This window comes from Bubalus kerabau, chromosome 17 (assembly GCF_029407905.1).
Source record: "Bubalus kerabau isolate K-KA32 ecotype Philippines breed swamp buffalo chromosome 17, PCC_UOA_SB_1v2, whole genome shotgun sequence".
In the NCBI taxonomy this organism is placed as follows: Eukaryota; Metazoa; Chordata; class Mammalia; order Artiodactyla; family Bovidae; genus Bubalus; species Bubalus kerabau.
Window position 1 is genome coordinate 19,580,085 of NC_073640.1, and position 7,811 is coordinate 19,587,895.

Genomic DNA, 7,811 nt, shown 5'->3' on the forward strand with positions numbered 1-7,811 from the left:
CAGGTGTCATCTTCATTTCATCTTAACAAGTGGTTAGTCCATGAATACCCCAAATCGAGATTACTGGATCATATGATTTAAAAGGAAAAAAAAAATATGGTTTAGTTGGTGGTTTAGTTGCTAAGTCGTGTCCAACTCTTACAACCCTGTAGACTGTAGCCTTCAGGGCTCCTCTGTCCATGGGATTTTCCAGGCAAGAATACTGGAGTGGATTGCCATTTCCTTCTCCAGGGGATCTTCCCAACCCAGGAATCGAACCCAGGTCTCCTGCATTGCAGGCTAATTCTTTACCAACTGAGCTATGAGGGTCTTGATTAAGTGCCAATTTTTAAGAGGGATAATTCTTTGGAAAGAATTACTTTGACAACTTGGATGAACTGAAGAAGAATGGGAAAGGGGTCTGAGAGCCATATTGTTTGAATACATTGGGAGTCTGGAGAAGAGAAAGCCATGGGATGAAGACCTGTTATCCACACGTACACATCTTTCCTACTGTGCAAACAGTTAGCACAGAGTGGCTCACCATAAATATTTGTTGGGTGAGTGATTTAATTGCTTTACTTGGAAAAGAAGGGGATGACGTACTGCATGGTGCTTCAGAAAGTCCGATGATAGCTAATAAGTAAAAAGTTTCGAAGAGTTGTCTGACTTTGGGGGAAGTGGGTGACATCTGTCAGAGCTGAAGAACGGTGCTTCTCAAATTTCAGCATGCTCCAGAATCACCTGGATCCCTTTCTAAAATGCAGATCCTGACTCATTAGGTCTGGGGTGGAGCTGCAATTCTGCATTGTCAACAAGCTTCCAGGTGATGCTGCTAATTGTGGACCATCCTTTGTGCAGGAAGGATATAGGTGAACTTCCTCAGCGACGTTAGCGTTAATCATCACTTTAGATCACTTCCTTCTCTAAGAATCCCTGAGTGCTGAACCTTCTACAAAAAAAGACAAAGTTGAGAAATCTGGTATGGTGTGATTTCCAGACATACAAATGCATCTTTATATTTATGTAAATCCAGAGATCTCTATGCTGGGAACTGTGATCAAAGGATGGAGGAGGTATTTATTTGTCTTTGTGTTTTCACACCAGGAGAAAAGCATTCCTGGTGGCTATGATTCTAAAATACTCAGCATATGTGTACCACACTTCACAACGAATTTGCTTGGTTTGATGCATTTAAAACCTGTCAAATGCTTTACAAGCAGAAAATACATAACCCATGCAGAACCCATGAGACAGTTAAGGCCCTTTGCTGTTACTCTCAGCAAAATGGGGTCTGTCATACTCCCACAGCGTCTCCATTGAGTCTGTTTCTCTGGGTTACCAGTTTTGCATCCAGATTTTCACCCTGATGCTGTTCCTCCACTTGGCCCTGGAGAGCCCAGGAAATGGCCCTCCAGGCCCTTGAGCTGAGGACACCGGCCATTCCTAAACCACTGGCCATTCCTTCCTCAGCAGAGATCAGTGAATTGACAGCTTCCCTTTGGAGTGGGGGTAGCAAGTTGAGAGGAAAGGAAGAAGGGGAGGAAGAATCACATCACTGTGCACAAGTTGCATGCCAGACAATGGACCAGGCTTATTCACACATTTTTCCCTAATGCACATTGCACAATGTTCAGAGGGCAGTGAAGGCTACAGATAGAACAAGAAGCTTCCTGACTATGTGTTAGTGTCAGGAGTGAGCTGACTGCTCTCCTGTCCCGCCACACAGGTTCCAACTTTGACTATATCCAGAAACCTCCCACTGTCTCTGGGGGGCCACAACAGACACCAGAGTGTGCCCAGATCAAGGCTGCCTGACCGCACAATGAGAATCGAGCGAGGCTGGCTCCAAATTATTTCCTCCTTGGGCTGTCTGCTCCCAGGGGTGGCTGCAGATAGCAAATGCAGAAGTTCTGCCCAGATTCTATCCTCACCAAAATTACAGATCCTCTGCTGGAGCCTGAAATGCCAATCCATAGAGTGCCAGAGCCCAGACCAAAATGTTGTTGCCCAAACACCTTGCTATCAATGCTGCTGGTTTCCGATCTATTGTCAAAAGGGGAGAATGGGTTTGTCTTTTTTTTTCAAATTGAAAAGGGCTAAATTAATAAGCAACAATAGGTATTCTCTATGGACAATTGCTCACACTGGCAAAAAATGTTCCAGGTAAGAAGGACGATAATAATAACAACAGCAATGACAATGGCACCATGCTTTTTTAGCATGTGGAGGAAATCTCTCTTCAGCAGGGAACCATTTTCAAAACCACAGGAAATAAAGAAAGCAGTGCTTGTTACTCTGATTCACTGTTTCTCTCGTCCAGTGTCTATTTCCTGGTAAATAAATAGGTGCAGTTTACAGGCTTTTCTTACTTTCCTTGCTCCTGTGAGCTCTGTTTTCAAAAGCCTCTTAACTCTCCCCCATACCTCCCTCCAAATTTCTAACATGGCTCTTCTGAATAGAGTTTACGTAAATATTGTTAAACTAGAGTAAGGTATCTTGCATGTAGTAGGTGCTTAATAAAGGCTACCCTGGATAACACTGAAGCACCAATAGTTCCTTATCTTGGCCTCAGCCTGATAGGGAACTACAGAATCTGGGGGAAAGATACCTTGCCTCCCTAATCTAGTTTGCCCTCTTCCATGTTTATTACTCGAGGTTTGTCATTGACAGTCCAGCTCTGCTCAGCCCCCTCGGAGAAGCTCTTCCTCCCTAAGCCGTGTGATACAGATGAAGCCTGAAGCCCAGCCCAGCCCATGTCAGCCACAGCAGCCTGCACCTGTCAACACAAGTCCCTGATCAACCAGAGGAGACCTTCAGATGGGACTGCCCTGGCAGGGCCATGCTGTAAGAAAGGACCCACGTACTTGCTAAATGGTGGCAGAGGGCAAGCACCCAGATCCTCGGAAATCACAAGGATATTCACAAGCTGAAATAACCCTGGCTTTGTCTTCTTTCTCTGAGTAAACAGCACTCCGTTCTGTCTACTCCCTGCCCACAGCAGCCCCTAGTGGCGGCCAGCTGGGCCATGCACTCCTGCACAGGATCCCAGGCATCCAGACAGTTCCAAGCACGCCCTCCCTGCTCACCTTCATCCATCTACTTTTTATTTCTTGCGGGCAGAGGTTAATCTTTTGGTTTTTCAATGCATGCAAATCCACACAAATAAATGTTCACTCACACTGACTCTGTGTAGGGTGGGGGCACCCAGATCAAGAAGCCTTGCGGGTAGAGGGGGTGCAGAGCTGGAGATCAGTGAGGAGGGAGGGTGTCTTAGCAAAACCCAGTGTTCACTGGTACAGCCTGGCCTGGGAAACTGGGGCCTGGCTCTGACTTGATCTTTTTCCAGCAGAATCTGCTGTTGAAGAGTGAGGGCTGGGCGGGGCAGGCCTCACCCAAAGGCTCATAATGTCTGCTTTTATCCTCACACCCCGACAGGCAGCTGCCAGCAGCCGAGGTGAGAAAGGCACAACGGCACCCCTGAGAGAGAGAGAGCCCCTCATTAAGCAACAGAATGCCTTCTCTTTTCCCAGGAAATGACTTCATAAAACCTCAAACTTCTACCTTGGATGACAGTTTAAACAACTTTTCTTAAAGAAAACCTAAACGCAGATGCTTATTCAAACAGCATCCCAGGGGAGTCTTTGGATCCCTAACCCGGGTGATGAATTGATGCAAAGACTACTTTTTCTTACGGGAATTTAAGTAGTTAATCCCTTCACAATCCCCCTTCCTGGAATCAGAGGCTGTGGAAATACTAGGCTGCTCCCAGGCCCATTTTGGAGGGGCTGGGAAGGGAGGAGAAATGGATCTGTGGACGCCTACTGGGGGCTGAGGCTCTACTGAATGCTTCCTTCACTAAATTTAGCTCACTTCAGACTCTGCACAGAGAACCCAGCATGAGGAGAGTTCTTCTGGGAGGGAACTGATGCTTGGGGGAATGGAACTCTTGATCCTGCCTTTAATGGACCCTGAAGTTTAAATGGATTCAAATGCAACTGAAACTGAGTTGGTTGATTTTGACATCAATTAGTATACTCCAATGAAGTTAGCAGAAGGGGTCTTTGAATTAAGCTCAAAAAAAAAAAAAAAAAAGATAAGAATAAACAGCCCTTATACTTTCTGCTTGAAATTAAAACAGTGCACAGAGGGCAATTCCTCTAGGGCTTATTTCAAAGTCTCAGAAGATGTTTAACCCATGAGGAAAAGTCTGGAGCTCTGGATCTTGGAGAGAAATATGAGTTAGACAGTAAGTGGATGGCAGATCCTTCCAGCCATGTGTGGTCTTGGACTTGGTATGGCTTGCTTCTCAGTTGTTTGGAGGATGGATGTCAGAGCAGGAAGGCTGGGAATTCAGGGATTAACTTCTAAGCCAAGACCAGGAGAGAAGGAAACCTTCCCAAGGGATCCAGGCAGTTTAAGAACATGAGCCTCCTTCTTGCAAGGCCTGCTCTCAGCTTTCTGTGGGTGACTTGGGGTTATTGAATATTTCTAAGCTCCTCCCAAATCTCAAAATATGACACACATGAACTGTTTCCACCTGTCCATCCACCTTCAGCTGGCTGCCTTGCTAAAGCAGCTTTGGGGAAGGGCACCATGTGGAGTGGGCTTCCCTGGTGGCTCAGTGGTAAAGAATCTGCCTGCAAGGCAGGAGATGTGGGTTCAGTTCCTGGGTTGGCAAGATCCCCTGGAGAAGGAAAAGGCAACCCACTCCAGTATTCTTGCCTGGGAAATCCCATGGACAGAGGAACCTGGCAGGTTACAGTCCATGGAGTCCCAAAGAGTCAGGTGCGATCTAGCCACGAAACAACAGCAAGAGTACCACGTTGCACACCCTCTCCCCATGCAGACCCAAGAATCTCCTCCAGCCCTTCCTGCAGCTCACCTGCCTCTCTGAGCTGTGCTGCTCGTGGAGCTCCTGAGACATCAGCTGTTCTTCCTCATACTCAGGTCACCCTTGGTGATGCTGTCTTGGCACGCATCATTTTGCTGATGCTATCTGTGGTTTGGTGGTGGGCATCCACTCTTTGTACAAAGCCAGTCACCTCTTCCCTTTCATCCATTTATTCTGTCATGTTCATTAAATGCCTACACTGTCTGTCAGATACTCTTCCAACCTTAAAGATGCAACAGTGAATACAACAGACAAAAGTCCCTGGGCCTTAGATTCTCATGCAAGGATTGACCAACTTTTCAGCTCTGTTTTTATAGCTCAAAAGCAGCCATAGGCAATGCATAAGCACATATGGCTGTGTTCTAATAAAACTTTATTTACAAAATGGGTTTCAGGAAGGAGGGATTTGACCTGTGGACTTCAGTTTTAGTGGACTAACAGCACCTCCAATTTTTCTTTGGAAATACACGCTGCTCTTCTTTCATTTCATGTTTGGATAGGTCTGAGTCCACTCCTCAGGGCTAGGGGTGGTCACGTGACCCAGGCTCAGACAAAGTCATAGTGATTGTCTCAGGAATGGGTCCAAAGCCAGCGAACAGATGAGAAGTAATCTTGGTCCTTTTTCTGTGAGTGAGGAAAAAGATATAGTCCTCTTCTGTTGTATTTCTAAGCAAATAGAGTAAGTCCTCAGGGTCATCTTTGTCACGACACAGGGAGAGCATGCATGAGAATGAAGAGATCTGGAAGGAAGGCAGAAGGAAGAATCCTCATGTGATCTCTGAGCACCCAGGATCAACCACGCAGCCATGAATGAGGCCATTTGGGCCTTCCCTTGTACCTTTGGTTACAGGAGTCAGTAAACATTCCTCCCTTCTCCATTTTTTTCTTAATCCAATTGAACTGGGGTTCTGTCTTTTGGAACCAGAGTCTTGACTGATACAAAACCTAAACCCATTCTTGAACATCCTTTCTCTTTATTCTATGTACTTTCTCTGGGCAATCTTATCTACGTCCATGAGGTTCAATTGTGACTTTATGCAGATGACCTTCCTATCTTTATTTCAGACCCTAACTTTACCACTGGATTCATATTATCTACTGCTTACTGAATGTTCCTACTGAGAAATCTTGCAAATATAACATTTAAGACTCAACTCATTATATAGCCTCACCCCTCCAAACATTTTCTCCTGTTTCATAATACTACTAAAAACAATGGCACCAAATGAGCTATATCACTCTGTGCAAGGCCCTCTAGTAGCCAGTATATAATCATTGGTAGTCTTCCCAACTAACATGCAAGGCAGATAGTATGAGCCCTACTATCAGATGAGGTAACTAAATCTCACAGAGTCTAAGTTCATTTGATTAGCAAGTGACTGAGTTACAATTTAACTTCAGGCCCAATCCTTGCTGCCTCCCTTCAGCTCTTACTATGTCAGGCTTGGTGTCGTCTTGTTTGGTTAAGAGCGCCCACCATTCGATCAGTCACACAAGTCAGTAACTCATACCCTTTTAGTCATTAGGGCCCGCTGACTCTTCTAGGCATCTCTCTGTCTTCCTCTCTCTACATAGCCTTTATCTTGGTCCAGGTTTTTATTCCTGAGGAAACACAGTCTTCTAAATACTCCATCTCTCCATTCCACTCCAGTGTACGTTTCATTACATCATAAAGTCAAACCTAAAAGAACAAAAATAACAAGTCTCTACCTCTTGAGACTCCTCTGCTCAGAATAAAAACCAAACACCTTAGCTTGAAGCCAAGTGCATTTTCCTTTCTTTATGTTTTGTTTTAATAGCTTCATTGATATAAATTGTATACAAAAAGTTACACACAATCATTGTGTATAATTTTACACATAATCATATACATTTACATACACATATACACATATGCATATACATACACAACTTGGTAAGTTTGGACATAAGCATACACACATGAAACCATCACCACAATCAAGGTAGCAGACATACCTGTCACCTCCAAAAATTTTCTTGCGTCCTTTTGTATGTCTGAGGTAAAAATATTTAATGTGAGGTCCACCCTCTTACCCCGTGGCTCAGTGGTAAAGAATCTGACTGCAAGGCAGGAGATGTGGGCTTGATCCCTGGGTCTTGAAGATCCCCTGGAGGAGGAAATGGCAACCCACTCCAGTATTCTTGCCTGGGAGATCCCATGGACAGAGCAGCCTGGTGGGCTACAGTCTGTGGGGTCCCAAAGAGTCAGACATGACTGAATACAGCAACAGCAACAAACAACTACCCTCTTAACACATTAAAAAATTTTTAGCATAATACAGTAGTGTTAACTATGTTCAACTGGTAGAAAGTTTCAGTTAAACACAATGAATAAGTTCTAGAAATCTGTTGTGTAACATAATCAAGGCTGTGGTATTTCCAGCAGTCATGTACGGACATGAGAGTTGGACCATAAAAGAAGGCAGAGTGCTGAAGAAATGATGCTTTTGAACTGTGGTGCTGGAGAAGACTCTTGAGAGTCCCTTGGACTGCAAGGAGATAAAACCAGTCCATCCTAAAGGGAATCGATCTTGAATACGCATTGGGAGGACTGATGCTGAAGCTGAAGTGCCGATACTTTGGCCACCTGATGGGAAGAGTCAACTCACTGGCAAAGACTTTGATGCTGGGAAAGATTGAAGGCAGAAGGAGAAGAGAGCAACAGAGGAGGAGATGGTTGGGCGGCATCACCGATTCAGTGGACGTGACCTTGGGCAGACTCCAGAAGATGGTGGGAGCCAGGGAGGCCCGGCATGCCGCAGTCCATGGGGTCACGAAGAGTCAGACACGACTTGGTGACTGAACAACAACAACATAAGGACATTTCAACCCAGCCCGTGCCCTACTTTTTTAGTCTTCTTTCTGATCCACCATTGAATATATTCTTGAGCTAAAGACTACTTTCAGGAAATAACAA

General features: G+C 45.1%; 1 long non-coding RNA gene across 1 annotated transcript; it reads right to left on the reverse strand.

Annotated features, from left to right (window-relative positions):
- Positions 1-5,282: 5,282 nt before the first annotated feature.
- Positions 5,283-6,971, reverse strand: LOC129631067 (uncharacterized). The gene is made up of 3 exons (XR_008703879.1): positions 6,851-6,971; positions 6,385-6,554; positions 5,283-5,613 (listed from the first exon to the last, which is right to left on the reverse strand). It is a non-coding gene; the product is annotated as an uncharacterized LOC129631067 (long non-coding RNA).
- Positions 6,972-7,811: the final 840 nt, after the last annotated feature.